The sequence below is a fragment of the Alosa alosa genome, chromosome 22, assembly GCF_017589495.1.
Source record: "Alosa alosa isolate M-15738 ecotype Scorff River chromosome 22, AALO_Geno_1.1, whole genome shotgun sequence".
Taxonomy (NCBI): domain Eukaryota; kingdom Metazoa; phylum Chordata; class Actinopteri; order Clupeiformes; family Clupeidae; genus Alosa; species Alosa alosa.
The window spans coordinates 23217011-23237496 of NC_063210.1; the positions used below are offsets into that span (position 1 = coordinate 23217011).

General features: G+C 41.1%; 1 pseudogene; it reads left to right on the forward strand.

The window, feature by feature from the left end:
• Positions 1-241: 241 nt before the first annotated feature.
• LOC125287989 overlaps positions 242-20486 on the forward strand; it is a 60322-nt pseudogene continuing 40077 nt past the window's right edge.

Here is a 20486-nt window from a genome sequence, read left to right on the forward strand (position 1 = left end):
AACCATCTTGAATGTCCAAAATAAATCAAAAAGTTTTGGTGCTCTATTCATAATGATTCTGGACTGTTTTGAGGTTAATTCCCACTACTATAAGACCATGTCTCATACTCATAGTGAGTAAGGCCTACTAACCTACATTACAGCAGTTTTCAACTATTACCAGAGTAAACGAAGGACTGTGCTAAATAGAGGGAAGAACAACCAGGTCAAACATGTCTTTTGTTCCTTCAGAAAGTGGAACATGTCCCACTTCTGTGAGTTTTTGTGATCCTCTTTTAGCAGATTTCTTCCAATTTTTTGATTATGTTAATTTTCCTGTTCTTGTTGTGACTATGAGGGCAAATAACCAGCCAGCCAGATTATGTAGTTGATCTGATCTGATCACTGCCCCATTGCCATTTGGAATTCCACACAAATCATTTTACAGTATGAATTCAGTGTTAGTTGGATCTTGTGTTGTATAAAATAATACGGCCGCTCAAGCCTCTCCCACAGCACCCAGAGCGTGTAAGGTTGATATAAAAGACCTGCACTGAGTGTCAGTCTCTCAGACGCTCAAATACTTGCTATCACTGTTATTTCCTCAACCTACAGTATTAACTAGTCTATTGTGGTGGCCATTTAAACCTCATCAGGAAGAAAGTCCTCCTTTCTGAACTCTGCAGCATCTCTCCCTTGGCTCCTGGAAGCTTCAGCTGCTTGTCACTGGTCTTCTGTGTGGATCTCTGGACCAGAGGCTTGACTCTCATCATGTGGCTGCTGATGTTTGTGGCGTGGTCCTTGGCCTGTGCCGGGGGAACCTACTGGTACCTGTTTGGGAAGCCGAGCCTGTTCTCTCTGGAGTTGCTATGGCTCAATGATCCACTAGAACTAGACCAGGAGAAGAGGACCAAGCTGCTGAAGAAAGGTGAGCGACCTGTATAAAACGCTACATTTGTGCCATTTTTAGGTTGCAAGATGAGAAGAACACATAATGCCATGTGTGATAGCAACGTTATTCTTTAAGTACTGGATTGGCACATCTCTCTGTGTGTTAAAGGTTGTATCAGTGATAGCGGGGATACGTCACTTCTGTTGATGTTCAAACAAAACAGAAAGCTACAGTAGCTTGCTACTCCCTCCCCCTCCCTCCCATGCAATTAAAACTCTCATAAACGTGAGAGATAATCTCGTCGTTTATTGGTTGAAACACTTTATTTTGCCTTTGAATGGGTGCCAACCCTTGTTGATAGCAATTGTATTTGTGAACAGATCTTGGAGCCTAGGCTGCCTAGCGGATCGTTAGGAAAGATTAGATGAATGTGATAATTTATGTTTGGGCCTTTTTTTGGCCTGAAATCGCTAGTAGCATATTACATGACAAAAACATAATGGCACAATAAGGCATGTGCCAAATATATGCCATTTTATGGTTATTCACTGTTTGTTATCAGCCATCTTGAATTTTTCCTGTCTAAAGAATGTCTAAAATTGAATCAAAAGGTTTTGGAGTAACACTTTACAATAATGGTACACTATTTAGCATTAGTTAAATATTAGTTAAGCATTAACAAAAACTTAATTCATCATTATTAAGTATGTTTTCAATATTACTTAAAGATTAGCAAATATGCTTTTCCTCATTAATAGAGTCTTCTTTAGTAGCTGTTGTCTACGGAACCCTAGAGGGTCATTGCAAGATATTTTTTGGTATATCTCCAGAAAATGTGTGCTCATTTTACGAAATTGTGTGCACATTTTATTAAATTTTGTGCACGTTTTACTAAATAGTGCATTCATTTTACTAAATTGTGCTCTCAATTCAGTAAATAGTGCGCACAATTTAGTCGACATCATATGTCGATACTGTCAAGTAAAGTGTTTAATTACCAGTAAATGGTTTTCATTTCATTTTAGGACCTTGTCTGTGTATATATATGCTATATATATATATATATAATACTATGCGACACAAAATGTAACCCGATTTGACAAAATGAGATACAGGCCGATTACTTCAAAAACTATTGAAAATATTATATATTATATTTTTCTTTTTTGGTGTTAAATGAAAGAAGAGGCATTCAAAACTAATTTCGTTAATTAAGTTATAGTCAGGACAAGAGTTGTTTTATTGGAAAAAAATGGCGGGAGACCTTAACAATAAATAAGCTTTATTTGTATCGCATCTTTCATACACAGAATGCAGCTCAATCAATCAGCAACATATCAGAAATACTATTATACTACTATGGATATATAAAGGCTTTGCTGACAAATGCCTAGGCTAACAAATGCTTAGGCCGCGTTGATGCGGACTCCAAGCAGCCAGCCTTAGCTTGTTCTTAGCATATGTTGCAATTTATTTGACTTTATACACAGACCTTCAAGACTGGCAGCCTTAACCCTTTACCCTTTACCTTAATTCATAATGCTTTATCTTGACAACAATTTAAGATATGACTTTGACCAGGATATCGTTTTAAAGCTCATGGGGTTCCTGTCCATTGATACAATAACCTCAGGTCACAAATGGATTCATGAAATGAGAGAAATTAGTTGCCTATAAATAATTGATAATAAAAGCATTTTGGCATTATACCGAAAGAATACTTGTTCAGTTCAGAGGATGCCTCAAGTGTCATGACTCTTGACTTTAATAGCCATATCTTCTCTTTACAATAAACCTTCAGTATGCATGAACTAAGGAAGGGGGTTTTAGGGGGTTTTGTGTCTTTCTCACAATTACTTCCCTTCTTCTCATATCAGAAAACACAGCAGTAAAAATAGCGAGACCCAGACTGATGGAGTCTTGACATTTATCACCATAATGTCAGACATCTGCAAGGCCAACTGCAATTGCTCATGTGTCTCCCTCCGTGTAGGTTTCAGTAGGGAGAGAATCCCTGAGAACCTGGATGCCATCATCATCGGCAGCGGCCTCGGAGGCCTGACTCCACGCTGCTTGTATGGCCAAAAAGGGGAAGAGGGTGCTGGTTCTAGAGCAACATGACAATGCTGGTGGATGCTGCCACACCTTCACGGAGAAAGGCTTTGAATTTGATGTTGGTGAGTAGGCCTACTACTGGTGGGTTACTGATCTGAATTGTACATGCACTATATGAACACATAATGGATAGCTAAACACCTAAACATCCAGTGGGGTTGCAGCAATAGAATCAACAGTCCAATCCACGTGTACGACCATGTAGACCAACAACTCATTAAATAGGAACAGTGTATGATCAGAGGAAGAAGGTCACTCACCAGTTGAAAGGAGATGGTGGTAGTCCTGTGATAGAGTGCAGGGAATCCCCTTTATAGGCACACCTCCACTAGTGTGGGTTAGTCAGTCAATCAGGTCACCTGCTGCCACCCTCTGGCTGTCTTTGGGTACTACACTCTTTCCACACTTCTATCTCTGTGCTCTTAGGACAGTGAAACAAGTGTCTTGTTCCCCGGTGTTTCGGTACCCCGTGAATCATTGCCCAAAAATCAAAACAAAATTAAATAAAAAAATAAAACTTTAACAAATCCTATTTGAATGCTGGTGCAGTCAAAATAACATTTTAATGTTCAACTACACACGTACAGTAATTTGAACTCAAATGGCCAATAATAGAAATATACATGATAACTTACTACACAATTGCATTATCCACATCATGGTGCACCACCACGTGGCCGCATAGACATATTTTGCATAGCCTACTGGCCTACTTACTTAGTTAGATTTATCCTAGGAACAAAGTTAACAAAATTGATCATAGTATTTGGTGGTGGTTGTGTCATAACAGCAACTGATGGAGTTCTAATCAAGAGCATAATATCCAGAATAATCAATAGTGGACACTGAGGAAGCCATAATTTCATTGCTAGTTTTTCATAATTATCATTTCACTTGTTTCATATCAAAACAGACTACTCAAGTATGTGTTTTTTGTGGTTTGTGGAGGACTCATCACATCCATAACGTAAAAACGCCCCATCCATAAAGCAGGTTTTCCCAACATAATGTATTACAAAAATGATGCATAGTTTCAAAAACACACAAATAAATTCATAGAGTTTGTAGAAAACCTGTAATCTCTCATAAAAGTGTGTCTATTTGATTTCATGTCCATAAAGCTGATAAAATGTCATATGCTTTTAGGTTGTAATGATTATATGAAATTTGAGGATTTGTCAGTATTCAGAGAACAGAGGTTACATTAAAAGTTATGCAAATGAATTCACTGATACTAATCTTGTCCATGCTCTAAGGCATTTTGGTTTACACTTTACTTGACAGTATTGACATAAGAGTGACATGACACTGTCATAAACAAGTCATAAACGTTTATGACATAACACTTCTGTCATTAAATGTCATTCCGTTTTTTGTCATAACAAGTTAGGGTTAGGATTAGGGTTAGAGGTTAGGATTAGGGTTAGAGTTAGAGTTCATGTGTCATGACAGTGTCATGTGTTCATGACAGTGTCATGTCACTCTTATGTCGATACTGTCAAGTAAAGTGTTACCGCATTTTGTTTACCAATATGAGACCAGCTGTCACATCCATAACACTGGAACTGGCCAGAACAACAGGACACAGCTGGTCGATGCTGCCACACCTATACTGAGAAAGACTTGAATTTGATGTAGGTGAGTGACCTGTACTATATGACCTGTACTATATGAACACCTATGAACACACATTTGGGGCAGCCGTGGCCTACTGGTTAGCGCTTCGGACTTGTAACCGGAGGGTTCCCGGTTCGAACGGAGGAACGTACTGTAGGAACAGCTGAAGTGCCCTTGAGCAAGGCACCTAACTCCTCACTGCTCCCTGAGCGCTGCTGTTGTAGCAGGCAGCTCACTGCGCCGGGATTAGTGTGTGCTTCACCTCACTGTGTGTTCACTGTGTGCTGAGTGTGTTCCACTAATTCACGGATTGGGATAAATGCAGAGACCAAATTTCCCTCACGGTATCAAAAGAGTATATATACTTATACTTATACATAGCTAAACACCTGAATATCCAGTGGGGTTGCACCTGAAGGATCATCAGTCCAATCCATGTGTAAGACCATGTAATGTTGCCATTTGGACTACATGCCATAACAGTCAGATATAGTCATCCCACTAAGTTCAATGTACTGTGTATGAATTCAATAACTCAATACACAGAGACATTGTGTAGACAGGAAAATAAAGTCAGTCACTAGATGAAAAGAGCTTGGGTAGGCCTGGGGGTAGGCCTCTTGGCAGGGAATCCCCTTTACAGACAAGACTCCACTGGTGTTGGCTAGTTAGCTAATCTGGTCACCTGCTGCCACCTGCCAGCCATCCTTGGGTACTACAAATTCTGTGCTCCTGTAATACAGTATACTGTAGTTATCTGTGTGTGTGTATGTGTGTAGGACTGCATTATGCTGTCAGAACCTTTGTTTTTCTATAATCTTGCAATGAAGTGTGTGTGTGTGTGTGTGTGTGTGTGTGTGTGTAGGCCTGGGCACAAATTAACTGGACTTAACTATGATGTAACTGTGGCAGCCTGGCAGGCCACTGTTTTGGGATTGTGCGAACAGGATGGAAGGGTTAAAGTAGGATGGAAGAACAGGTCATAGTGGCAACTAAAGTTTCAAGGAGTTTGATTTCCCACAATGCAAATGTAACAAAAAATATTGAAAAATAAATAAAGAAACAAAAATAAAATAGATATACTGCACTGTAGCTCCAGGCCTGGGGGAAGACGTCTGTGTGATAGGAAAATAACGCCTGATCTTTTCCACTCCTCCTACTCAAGCGAGTAGGGCACATTTCACACTGCTCCTGCTTCACCTATCACTTTAGCAATTTCCACTCTTTTTCATTCTTTTATTTCATTTACAAGCTAGATTAGCAAGGGCAGTGAAACCAGTATTTTTAAATCTGAAAAGTTAGTGGTTAGTTTTTCTACTTTACATGAGCGCTATATAAATAAACTTGACTTGACTTGACTTGACACAGTAACCCACTCCAATGGGCAGCTCATCCTAGTCCAACTGCTTTTATCCAAGCTGTTCTTTACATGTAGCTGTTCTTTAGCTGTTCTTTAGTGGCTTTGTTATCTTAATGGCACTGCAGTAAAAAGTAAGACTAAAGTATGAAGCCTAAAGTTGTCTGCATGTTTTTGTTTTATCTTAAATGTATTATCTGATTAGAAAAATAAGGCACACAGTGCCTTCAGGTCTTCGGGTCTTAAACTTATTATGTGAGTGTAGACATTTTTTTTTGTAAAGTATATATTTTTTGGGCTTTTTATGCCTTTAATGCAACAGGATAAGGGAGAGTGACAGGAATTAAGGGGGAGAGAGAGTCAAGGTGGGATCTGGAAAGGACCACGGGGTGGGAATCAAACCCAGGTCGCCGGCATACAATGCAGGTGCCCCAGCCAGTTGCGCCACGGCTGGGGCAGATTGTAGACATTTTATACACCCCAATATAAAGTTGTAAATAAAAACCATTGTATGTAATTACAATACCATCAATCGTTGTGCCCTGATGCCCCACATGTCTTTTTGGCATTGTTTTGATTCCAATGGTCACGGCACAATGTTGAACTTGCCATTTGACAGCACCAAATTAGTTTACCTAATGGGATACCCTGTATCACTGAAGTAGGAGATCACACCACTAAGGTGATTACCGGTCTAGGGTTCACCCATCGCAAACGTAAAAGTAACAACATGAATGCAAAAGTCACAAAATGAATGCAAAATCACAACACGAATGCAATGCATTAAGTCACAACACAAATATATAGTCATGACATAAATTCAAAATCTACCAACAAATACAAAACCCTCAGTACAAACGGTGTCAACAAATCCTGTTTATCTGTCCGGGCCACCATACTTTTGCCATACACAACTGTTACATAAGGTAAAAAAGAGAACGTACTGTATTGGTTGGTTTAGGATAGCCACTGCACAGACCAAGGGCCAACGTTCACTTTCTGTTTTACAACCAGTCACAATTAAGATAAGCAGATTTGTTTATCAACTATAATGAAGTTAGCCTATACAGTACAGTTGCTTGACACAGTTATGGCCAAATGAGGTCACGAGTAGTGTCGGTACAGAAAAAACCTGAAAACAATCGATTTTTATCTAGCTTGAGCAGCCAACATTTGGAGCTTCCAGTCATCTAGTGCTACAGTCTAGGGGCATGTTCATGAGCCGCCGAAACCTTTGTTCATGAGCCGAAACCTTTTCATTCTCATCACTGCTGTTCTCTCTCTCTCTCTCTCTCTCTCTCTCTTTGTCTCTCTCTCTCTCTCTCTCTCTCTCTCTCTCAGTTGATTTTCTTTTATTTCTCTACAGTATTTCTCTTATTTCAGTTAGTGTTGATTTGTTTATTTTTTGGAATTGATGTAACATCCTCCAATCTCTCTATCTCTCTCTCTTTCTCTCTCTCTGCATCTTTCTTGTGCTTTCTTGCTCTACATATTTTGCCACATATTGGGCCACAACAGACCCACACCATTTTCTTTAAGTTTGCAGTGTGTCTGGGAATCCTCTGCTGCTTGTCACAGTGTACACCTCTGGACCAGAGGCTTGACTCTCATCATGTGGCTGCTGATATTTGTGGCGTGGTCCTTGGCCTGTGCCGGGGGAACCTACTGGTACCGTTATCGAAGCCGAGCCTGTTCTCTCTGGAGTCACTACGGCCCAAAGAGTCACTAGAACTGGACCAGAGGAAGAGAGATAAGGTCCTGAAGAAAGGTCAGATCCCCATAAGACAGGGGTGGGCAAACTTTTTGGCTCAAGGGTTTTTTGGCACATTGGGTTTTGAAAATTGGCCAGCGCAATTATAGTTCTCTTTATAGTTATCGTTCCAAATTGTCTCCAGAATTAGAGTGGTTACAAGCTGTCCTTGGCGTTGCGCCACATGCAGACAAGGTTGGTTGTGCATGTGTGCATTTATTTGCATGAGTGTGGATCTCTGTGTGTGTGTGTGTGTGTGTGTGTGTGTGTGTGTGTAATATGTTTCTTTATGGCTGTGACTGATGACTGGAACTGCATCTCTTAGAAAGTATGTCAGAGCTTTCGTTTATGTGTGTCTTAATATCTGTGTCTGGGACGGCATTTCTGTCTTAAGTGTTCTTTCAGAGTGGAATAGCAGGTCACGATAACCTTTTCACTCTTGCAAGCATAGTCACATGGTAGACAGTTAAAGACATACACATATCAATCAATTGATCTTTACCACACATTCTAATTTATTGCTGTTATACTTTGAGCTGAGACACCAGAACCAATTTGCAATACCAACAATGAATCAACATGAATCATTTATATTTACAAGACTTAAAGTAACTAGGTAGAATGGTATTTAATTGTTCATAATCAACTTAGGACAGCTGTTTGACAATATGAGTTCAAGCCACTGGGAAATTAAGGCAACAATGTTAATACTTTAGCTATGGTCAACAATGCAAGACATGGACTTGTGTTAGCCTAGTGCAACAGGACATTAGATTTAGGTTATTAGGTTTGCTATAAGTTAATACTTACAGTAATGATTAATGCTGGGATAAGGGTTAATTTGAGTTACTGTGCAGTCTGTTGCTAGTTTGTTATGGGACAAAGTACAAGATGAATACTAGATGTAAGTTTTTGCTGTAGAACTTTAATGGCTGGGCGTATTTACATGATCTAGACATCAAGTTGTATGTATTTTAACATGGCAAAATAAATGGTGCAAAGAAAGAAATCTATTTCAAGGCTAGTTTCCAAGATGGCGTCCAGAAATAGTTGGACTGCACTCGAAAATCATTTATCAAAGCTCACTTTCGAATATCGTTGATCCTCTTTCTCACTCGAAAATCATTTATTCTCTCTCTCGAATATCAATCAAGGCCATACTTCTTTAAGTTGGGAAGACTGGTGTGAGAAGAGGCAGATGAAGAGTCCACAGTTTCAATTCTGGGAGCTTGTGATGTCAATGCAATCTTTTTTTTTTGTGATCAAATGTTTTTTATTAGGTAATGTCACACAGGGTTATAAAACACCATCATACTGTCATATTATAATTTCTAATTACACACATTATGCCCAAGACATAGGAATGAGTCCCAGGACAAAAAACACAGAGAAGAAAGACGGGAATGAGGGAGACATAAAAACACCACAATATCAAAAACATAAACAAGCACACAACGATGGACAAGCACAAACACACAGACAAAACAAAAAAGGAAAGAAAAAACACTTATACACTTATAGAGGGACAAATATTACACATATCAGATATGCACAAACCAAAGCAGAAAGGATTAGCATAGGCCTACAGCAACAGAATTTAAAGATTCTGCAATATTTTGCCAAGTGTCTTGTGTCTTTTCTGACGCTCCATTGATTAGCTGTAGAGAGCTCCATATAGCGACATCCAAGAAAAAGTAGAGTCCATGTCATTACAGACAGATCATGAGGTGGTTTCCAGCGAGTTGCAACCATTTTCTTAGCAGCTGTAAGTCCAGCATATACAGCACGCTTCAGCACTTTGGAGACGTTCAAGACTGACAGGTCGTTCAGAATCAAAACACTAATAGTAACAGGTACAGTGTTATTAATCAAGGTAGATAGATTGGATGCAATGTTGTTCCAAAACTGATGGACAGGAGAGCAATCCCAGATCATATGGAGATATGTACCTTGAGCTTTTAATGGGCAGAAAGTACATAAAGGACTATTGATTATTTTCATGTGATGCATTTTCACAGGGGTAAGGTAAGTCCTATAAACGAAATTGTAATGGATCTGCTGGTGGTTTGGATTGCGTGAGACTGTCAATGCAATCTTTGATCAGGTCTTTCAGAGAAGCAAACTTCACTTTGTATTGTCAATCATTGTCTGCACTCATCCCCTTCTTCTTTGCAAACAATAATGTCAACTATGCTAGATGGCTTTCCATACACCTTAGAGACATGGTCTCTTTACAACAAACATATCCTCAGTTGGCCAATGAATTTTAGCAAGGGAACTTTGTGGTCCTCAAGACCCACAGAGTTTTCCGATGAACAGGCCAATGCAATTGTCAAAGGTGATGGTGTAACTGAGAACCCATCAGCCCTAATGTGATGGATGGTATCTGGACCAGAGTTTAGTTATTTGGTTTCTCAGTATGAGTCTGCATCTCAGGGCAAAGTAGCTAGTAAAGTTATCCGAAACCATGAACATACTAACTGGTCTCAAAAATCCTTCACAGACAAGGTCCAGAAGTTGTTTGGTGTGATGAAGGACCTGGGCAACCCTTTTTAGGAGGAGTCCAGAGATCTTCTCATGCTAGAGTCAAAAGCCATTGCACACCCTAGTGCCGCTGAGCTTGTTGGCCCTCATCTTGAGAAAGGTAAGGTTTCTTTCAAAGACTTTTTCAATGGTTTGGGTGATTAAGCGTCCTTCTACAAACCAATTAAAAGAACAACACTGACTTCTTTCGCCAAGGGTCAGACTTACGTACAGGTGACCGAGTCTTTCCCTGCATCATTGAGCGACTCCGGAAAACTCCACATGGGTCAGAAGTCGAAGCTTGTCAACTGAAGTTCAGTTTAAACTAGTGATCATTTCCCGATCCAGCCCTGTCTCTCTTTCCTGCTAATTTCCTGTCAATCTGCACTATTGTATTGAAATGATATATATATATATATATATATCATGATATTATACTGAAAAAAGAACATGCACTTACTTAGCCCCTCTGCCCCTGCTGAAATAACCTAACTAACATATGTTTTATTAACAAAAAACAATTTAATTATGCTAAATTAGTACTAAAATGTGCTATTTTTCCCATTAATTGCTTCTATCTTCACAATTTAACACATTCTTTGACATTTTATCGTAGAATTGGAAAGTCCAGACCCTTTTACCTATATTTAGTTATCAAGATCATCAAAATGTGATTATCCAATCCAAGTCAAAAACCAAGTATAATGTCTTTCAGTGGTGGCCATCTTGGAAAATGGCGGCCATATTGGATTTTTTGCGTGGCTAATGTGCTTTTTGGATAAAGTAGGTCCCAAAGAAATGTGTGCCAAGTCTGATGCTTGTATCACAAAGTGAACGATTATTTCACTAATCTGCCGCACTAAAATGAGATGACACTAAATGGCACCATTCCACTCTCAGGACAATGGAGGTATTACATAGTCCTGGAGAGAGGGAGGAAGCTTTGGCCCCATTCATGTCAATGGCCAATGCTGGGCTAGCTAATCCAGCCAAAATAGTGTGCACATTTTACTGAACTGTGCTTTTGTTTAAATTCAGTAAAATGAGAGCACTATTTAGTAAAATAAGCGCACATGTTAGTACAACAAGTTTTCTCAACATACAAACCAGAGAAATACGCCACAAGGGAACTGGTTTGTATCCATCTCAATTGAGGATCTCTTTATGCAAAGGTAAGACTGAATAGGTATTTTGTGGAACCTTCCAGATGCATTATGGTAAAAAATCTTCACAAACCTAAAATGAATAGCAAAGTTATTTGACAAACTTTGGAACAGTAAGTGGACCAACCTTTTTGAACCTTTTAGGGACACTATGAGAAAGTATCCTCAAGGAGGATTTGTTCAGGTAAAAAGTTTGAATGAAAGCTTAACTAAAAAAAAAAAAAACACAACATTTCACTGCTACGTTTCCTCAAAGCAAGTTAAGCAGCATGGCCTTTTTTTTGACTCTGCTGAACAGGTTTCAGTCAGGAGAGGATCCCTGGGAATCTGTATGCTATCGTGATCGGCGGCGGCATCGGAGGCCTAACCGCAGCGGCGTGTCTGGCCAAAGGTGGGAAGAGGGTTCTAGTTCTGGAACAGCATGACCAATCCGGGGGGTGCTGCCACACCTTCATTGAGAAGGGCTTTGAATTTGATGTTGGTAAGTAGGTCTGGTAGCTTATTGACATCAGTTATATACTGTAGGTGTGTAACCTACGTTGCATTCACTGCATGGGTTGGCCCCAGGTTTGAACATGTGATGTTGCAGCCCTTCAGACACGGAGGGGTGCTGGTAACTGTTGCCAGTACAGCTCTTCAAGTTTTTTGTGAGGGAGGTTTATTCACTGCTTAGCTGTTGAGTTCAGAGTGTTCTACTCTTTGTGGGCCTGCAGTTTCAATCAGTGTTAATATTGGGATAGATATCGAAATTAGATTTTTCCATCAGGCACAGAAATAGTGTGTAGTCAGAAGCAGGAAGCTATCCACCAGAGAACAGGATATATATGTAAAGTGGGGAGTAGAGTGAATTCCCTTTACAAGTATGTGTGTGTGTGTGTGTGTTTTTGTGTGTGTGTGTGTGTGTGTGTGTGTGTTTTATATGTGTGTAGGCCTTCACTACGTTGGTCAGCTGCATAAGAACAGCCTGATGCGAATCGCTTTCGACCAGATCACAGAGGGTCAGCTGGAATTTGTGACCCTGCCCCAGCACTTCGACACCGTCCACATTGGCCAGGGAGAGCAGCATCGCGAGTACAGCATTTATACAGGCAAGACCGACATAGAGGCCCCACCTGAAGAAACAGTTCCCAGACGACACCAAGGCCGTGGAGGAGTTCTTCAAACTCATGAAGGTATAGATGCAGCCGGCATCTGGTCATAGTCGTGGTTACCGTCCCCAATTGCCGTGGATACTGTGGCTGAAAACGCCCCCATGGAGGAAAATGTTGGATTTATCTAGCGATTTCCCCCAATCCCACAATCCCATTGTGTGCTATTAGCATGTTTTCCCCCAACCTGGGGGCGGGAACCATTTTGCCGACTCTGTCTATGGAGGACAATGCCCCCTTCTTTCAGCGTCTGTGTATAACTGTGGGATAACTATAGTAATTTGAAGATGATAGGATCCTTGGGATCTTGAAATGCATTTTTCCATCCTCATAGAATATGAAATACATAGATGTATAGCATATAAACTATATAAGCATTGTGTATCATTATTGAGCTATACATGCATGCAAATAGGCCAACTGGATTTAGTAAATCTGACGGTCTCTAAAAACAGTTTTAAATCAATAAAGAAAAGAATAATGAAAATACATGGCCTACTGGTTAGGGCTTTGGGCTTGAAACCGAAAGGTTTGTGGGTTGAGCACTGCTCTCCCATGCCCACATCAACAGCTGAAGTGCCCATGGGGCTTGGCACCTAACCCCTCACTGCTCCCTGAGCGCCACTGTAGCAAGGCAGCTCACTGCTCTGGGTTAGTGTGTGCTTCACCTCACTGTGTGCTCTGTGTGTTTCACTAATTCACATACGGGACCAAATTCCTTGTATACGCAAGTATACTTGGCCTATCAACCTGATTTACATTTACATTTCCTCTAGGTCTGTGCCAGGAAGACCAGCTACTTGGTCTCTTTGAAGCTCATCCCTCGCTGGCTGGCCTTCTTCCTGCTCAAGTCTGGCATCGCTGACCTTTGCTCCTCTGTCTTCCGCCTGTCTGGCACGAGTGCCACCACCTAGGCTGACCAGTTCACCAGCAACAAGGACCTCCAGGTCATCTTCTCATACCTCGTTTATGGTGAGTCTCATGGACAGTTATGTGATTTGGTGTCCTACAGTAGACTCCTTTGACATGTTCAGTCAGATAGGGTTGTAAGAACATTTTTTTGTTAAATCTGTGCAACAGACCAAAATATGTGACAGAGGGACACTCATATTTGTAAACAAACTACATAACTGATTTAAAAAGAGATTGCTGACTGCATAAATACATCTGAAACCATGCACAAATTTACCAATGAAAATATATCATTTTTGGCTTGTGTGTCATAGTGAATATATATTATCCGAATAACACACACACACACACACACACACACACACACACACACACACACTCATTCACACTCATTCACACACACGCACACACACACAAACACTCATTCACACAACACACACACACTCACTCACTCACTCACTCACCACACACACACACACACACACACACACACACACACACACACACATACACACACACACACACACACACACACACACACTCACTCACTCACTCACTCACTCACACACACACACACACACACAAACTCACTCACACACTCTCTCTCTTTGCCCTGTAGGTGTGCCTCCCAGGGACTCCAGCATTCTTATCAATGCCCTCCTCATCCACCACTACAAGCGTGGAGCCTACTATCCTAGAGGGGGCGCCAGTGAGATCCCCTACCACATCAGCAACACCATCCGCAAGTATGGCGGTGAAGTGCTGGTGAGAGCTCCGGTCACTCGGGTCCTGTTGGATAAAGATGGCGCTGCCTGTGGTGAGTACTGGTCAAAAGATGGCCCCTCCTGTCTATAAATTAATGTTTACCGTTAATTCAAACTCAGGTATTTTACATATGAAGAAAATGTCGTCTTGCTTAAAGTCTTCACATGTATTGGGTTTATATGTTATGTGACAGTTATTTGTTTGGGTATTTGTTTGTTTTGTATTTGCAGTTGTTAGTTTGTTTGTGTTACCTTTAGTTCACTGCTGCCCTGCCAGCAACACTTTGTGTTTTTAGGTCTTATAAAGTAATTTCAAAAATCATTAATTTCTAATTGATATATTACAAGTGAAGTCTTACATGCACATCTGTGCAGGTTGCAAGTCTGTTCTCTCTCCTATTTGTAGCAGCTTTTGATTTGTGTTTGTTAGATTTCACAATGCACTGCTTGTTGTGATGTGTCCGGGTGTGGCGGTGAGGAGGTAAAAGCACCCATCATGATCTCCAACTGCGGCCTCTTCAACACCCTCAAGAACTTCCTGCCTCCGGAGGTCCACATGAAGCACGGTGAGTGATGTCAACCACACAAGGTGGTGGGGGCAGTGGTAGAGTGTAAGGAGCTGCTAAGGAAGCTAGGAGCGAGCTAGCTAGGAGCTAGCATGCATGTAAGGAGCTAGCATGCAGTGGCCAGATACAGTACAGTCCGATCCCAGGCTGCCACCGGTGTGCCCTTGAGCAAGGCTTTTTACCCTGAGTTGCTCCACGGAGATTGGCCCTCGTAAGTCGCTTTGGATAAAAGCGTCACACAAATGAATAAGTAACTAAGTAAGATCAGGAAGAAACAACGCAAGCTAGTGTTTACCTATGGTTGTCACTACACCGACACCGGTGGGCATTAACACAAGACAACACATGTAGATGATGTAATGTTCCGCTAGCGCTAGCACCCCTTAGCTGTTCTAGAATTAGTGTGACCTACGGCCTCTCTGGGCTTATTGCTTAAATATGTTCCACTAAATCCTCTATAATGCTCCATTCTCAAAATATATACCCTGAATCACAGTGAATGGTATGGGTGTTAAACAAGAAGATCCTGTAACAGAAAATAGAAACATATGCCTGTCAAATGAGTAATTTGCTTTAAACATTTACTGCTATTAAATAATATTTATTCATTTCATGTTTTACGTATAATGTACAACTTTTAACATAAATGCATGATGCATTGTACCAGCTAATTTACATCTGCAGGCCCTAGACAGGGCACACTTTAACATCCATTAGACATCAGATAATATTCAACAAACAACAAAGCCTACATCAATATAATGTACATAGTAACACACAAACACACACACACACACACACACACACACACACACACACACACACACACACACTTGTTCAGCACCATATCAAAAGAATGAAGCTATTGTTTGTTTGTAAACGAAAGGTAAAGGAAAGTGTTTAATTACTTATGTCACTTAGTATGGAAGAAGAATCAACATCATAAGTCAAGCTTCGGTATGTTTTGAAACAAAGTGAAAACGTACAGTTTATTTCTCATTCAGATATCCAGGCTCGTCTGGAGCTGGTGAAACCGGGTAGAGGTTGCCTCCTCATCTTTTCCGGGTTCGAGGGCACCGTCGAAGAGCTTGGCATTACTTCGACCAACATGTGGCTCTTCAAGCACAACAACATGGATGGAATGTGAGTCCGAGGAGTGTTCCGAGTGCATTTGTGAGGTCCTCCTCACCTGTTACTACACCCTTGGGTCTTAGGGTGGCGCTGTTGATCACATTTTTTAATGCCATGAAGAAAAACAGGGATACGTCATTGGTTTCAGATGCCTGGCACATGTTCCCTTTCTTAATGAGTTCCTGAACTCCAGCACAGATTTTTCATAGTTTCCCATGAGCTGCAGACTGATCTGCTCTCTTTGTGCATTTCCATATCTTACTTTTGAGTCTCGTGTGTTTGAAAAGAGCATTCTCAGAATGTTTTTGATGAGTTGACTTGCAGTTTGTGAAGGATTTTCTTTATCTTAATGTGTCTAGAAAAGCACTACATCAATGTGATGCGTTGTTGTTGTTGTTGTTGTCATGTATTACCTCAAAACAATAATTTATTTTGACCATATAAAATGTATAATATCAGTTCAAAATGAACTTAACTCATTGAGTGCCTTTTTCCTTCCCATGCGTTGAGTGCCAAAAAACATAATATTACGTTTTTAGCTTTTTTTTTAAATTAAGAAACTAGACACTCTAACACACCTTATATGTGATTTTGGGAACTCTGTGATGAATGGAAATGAAATATATGACGATCGAAAAGTCATGAAAACGCACAATCTGGACATTTTATCTGGACATTTTATCATAACTCGCTGTCGCTTTGTTGAATCAGTGACGATGCACGTCAGGTCAAAACCAGGCCATTTTCGTGGGTCTATCACTAGGTGGCAGTCTCGCCAGGTCTCGCTGATCACTTCCCGGAAAAGTTTACACAAGTAAGTAACAGGCAACACTTCATATTTCATGAAAGACGTTATATCTCCATTTCTAGAAACAGCGATTTTGATGAAAACTAGCCACTGTTTAGCTTGGGATTTCTCAGGAAAAGAGGTGTGTAGAAATACACGGTTTGCACCCACCGAGAGCTTAAAGTCTCACCTTTTAAACGAGCCATTGTATGTGTTCATAGCTATAACACAGAATATGCTGTGGCTGTACAAAAATCATCAACAGTGGTCTAGATTGCTGGCACTCTAGGACAAAGCTTCCGAAAACAGCTTGGCATTCAATGAGTTAAAAGGGGACTGTACTGTTTCCTCTAAATGTACCATCAACTCAGAATATTATGAGTATTCTCGAAGGAAAGAGTTGAAGACTCCTTTAAGAATCTGGTTTAGTTTTAAACAGTTGTTCATGACTCATGACCTGACTCATGTTAACCTGATCTGAATCGACTGAATGAATCTGCTCTGAATATAACTGAACTGAACCTAACTGAAATCAAGTGAACTGATTCTATCAGGATGGATGAATTCTTTGCTATGGATAAAGATGAGGCCCCTGACAATGTTCCCATGGTGTTCATCACCTTCCCATCTGCCAAAGACCCCACGGCAAAAATCAGACACCCAGGTGGGACTGAACACAACACACCCTGTCAGCAAGGGAAGGTTTATGTACTGCAATATTACCTTGGAAAGTGGCAGGTGTGTGTGTGTGTTTGTGCGTGCATGCGTGAGTGTGTGTGTGTGTGTGTGTGTGTGTGTGTGTGTGCGTGTGTGTGTGTGTGTGTGAAAGTCAGACAGACGCCAGTAACACCAACACTTTCCTTAGCAGGCAACTCGTGCAAGTTTCTCAATAGAGACCGGTAAGTCCTGCATGACCATCCTGAGCATGGTGAACTACGAGTGGTTTGAGGAGTGGAAGGACACAACCGTCAGAAAGAGAGGAGACGACTACACAGAGTACAAGATGAGATTCGCCAACAACCTCTTTAACTGGGCCTGCGAGCATTTTCCCAAGCTAAAAGACAAGGTAAGCATTTCCCCAAGCTAAAGACAAGATAAGCAGGCTATGTACATGGTAAGTATAGAAATGGGAAACATTTGGTCGGTTAGTGAATTCTGAAAGGAGCTTTCAGTGATGTTTATGTTTATGGTTCTTAGCAGACACTTTAGTCTATAGCGACTTACAATGACATCAATAAAGATTTACGCTAACATTAAAATTAGAATTTTATAGTCAAATGTCATACGGTCATATAGCCTAACAATAACCCAAAAGCCATGAATTAACAGAGGATTAAGTTAGAGTGATCCATGAGTGTGTTTGTCTCTTGTAGAATAAATGTCCACAACACAAGACCTGCAATGATTATCAACTATCATGTGTGTGTGTGTGTGTGTGTATTTACTGTATGTGTGTGTGTGTGTGTGTGTGTGTGTGTGTGTGTGTGTGTGTGTGTGTGTGTTTGTGTGTTTGTGTGTGTGTGTGTGTGTTGTTTGTGTGTGTGTGTGTGTGCATGTGTGGGACGAGACAAAAGTAACTATATTACTATATAAAGGATAAATAAATGCAATAAACTCTGTGTTTTGCAACTGAATTGCTCATATGGTCAGCATCAGTCATAACAACGTTCATAACAACGGTTGGTTTCCTTGCCCTCTTCCTGTCGGTCAGCCTGGTGTTCCAGGAGGTGTCCACCCCACTGTCCAACATGCACTATCTGGGTGCTTACCAGGGAGCCATGTACTCTGCCGATCACAACCTGGACCGCTTCGACCCCATATCCATCGCCCAGAACCGCTGTGACACACCCATCAAAAACCTTTACATCTCAGGTAAGAGCTGTGTGTGTGTGCCTGTGTTTGTGTGTGTGTGTGCGTGCGTGTGTGTGCGCGTGTGTGTGCATGCATGCGTGTGTGAGTGTGCGTGCGTGTGTGTGTGTGTGTGTGTGTCTGTCTGTTCATCTAGACCTTACATGTATGAGAGGTGGACTCTGTTATTCCAGCCTGATAACACCACGGTCTCAGCACGGATTTCAGATTCGGTCACTCTGACATAAGAGATGGATGAACATCACCACCTCCAACTAAACCTCTCTAAGACCAAACTGATTGTCTTCCCCGCCAAACAAACGATACACTACAACATCAACATCAAAATGTACTCCTTGTGTGTCATGGGTGTCATGATTGGGTGTTGGGTGTCTCTTGGGTGTCATGATTGGGTGTTGGGTGTCTCTTGGGTGTCATGATTGATAACTGATTGACAGCTGACCTTCTCTAACAATGTCACTTCTTTCCCCCCATCGTGGCTCTACGGTACTATTCAACAGAAGAAAAATCCGGCCGTACGTAATCCAACACGTCACCCAGCTCTTGGTACAATACAAACCATGGTTACCTTGACTACTGTAACACCCTCCGCATGGGCCTCCTAGCATGTACAGTCAAGCCATTACAGGTGGTCCAGAACCTGGCTGCATGTCCACCCACGTCACATTCAGATCACCAATCCTGATCGCTAGGTCTGTTCACACTTCCTTAAATGCTCTCTTGCTAATAATTCAGGAACTCATAATAGTTCCCCTAAATAGTTCTTGAATTTCCCCTGGGGATCAATAAAGTATCTATCTGTCTATCTATCTATCTAGTTTTTAAATGGCCTTAAAAGTCTTAAGTTTAACTTGAAATGATCTGCAGAAACCCTGAATAATGCTTTCCTACCAAGTGATTGCTCCCACTTACTTAAATGCTCTCTTAAAGGCTCATGTTTCCCCTCACCTCACCTCGTCACAGGCACTACTGGCCCTGCAGTGCATACGGCAAGCCAGATTATTTTCATTTGTTGTTCCCTGTTGGAGGAGAAACCTACCAGTTGCCACCAGAGGTGGGACGTCCCACTCTATCTCCAAGAAACTCTTAAAGACCCAACTCCTCTGGGAGCACCTCCTCTCCCAACACACCTAACATTTACCTCCTCTCCTAACACTTCTAACAACTCAACACACCTAACACTTAATATATTTGTCTTATTCTCTGTGGATGGGTTTGAGTGATTCTGAATCTCTGTGTGTATGCACGGGTGGTGTAATGCATATGTTCTTTGTGTGTGTGTGTGTGTGTGTGTGTGTGTGTGTGTGTGTGTGTGTGTGTGCTTCAGGTCAGGACGTGTTCAGCTGTGGTGTTGTGGGGGCCCTGCACGGCGGGCTGCTGTGTGCCTCCGCAGTGTTGGACCACATCCTGTACATGGACCTGATGTTCATGAAGAAGAAACTGAAGTGGGACAAGGCCAGGGAAGATGCCCTGATTTCCTACTCACTGTGCTGCACTGCCCCTGGTGGTCATACTCGGAATTGCATCATACACAGAGACACTGGTGAACTATGGGGGTGAACTATGATTACTGTAATAGTTGGATTTAAAAACATGTGTAATATGATGTGATATTTGTGATGTTTCTGTCTGTCTATGCTGCCTCTGATTTTGATAATGCAAAATAGTATTATTATTATTACAATAAAATGATTATTATTGTTCTTATTATTATTTGTTTTGTGTCTTTTTTCGTTGTCTGTCTTAACGGTATTAAATATTGTTTTATGTCTGTTTTAGTTGTAGCTTTACTAGTTGGTAGTATGGCAGTGCTAGTAGTTAACTGGGTTAAACTTTACTTGACAGTATCGACATTAGAGTGGCATGACATAACGGCACTGTCATTAAGTGTCATTCGATTTTTGTCATAACAA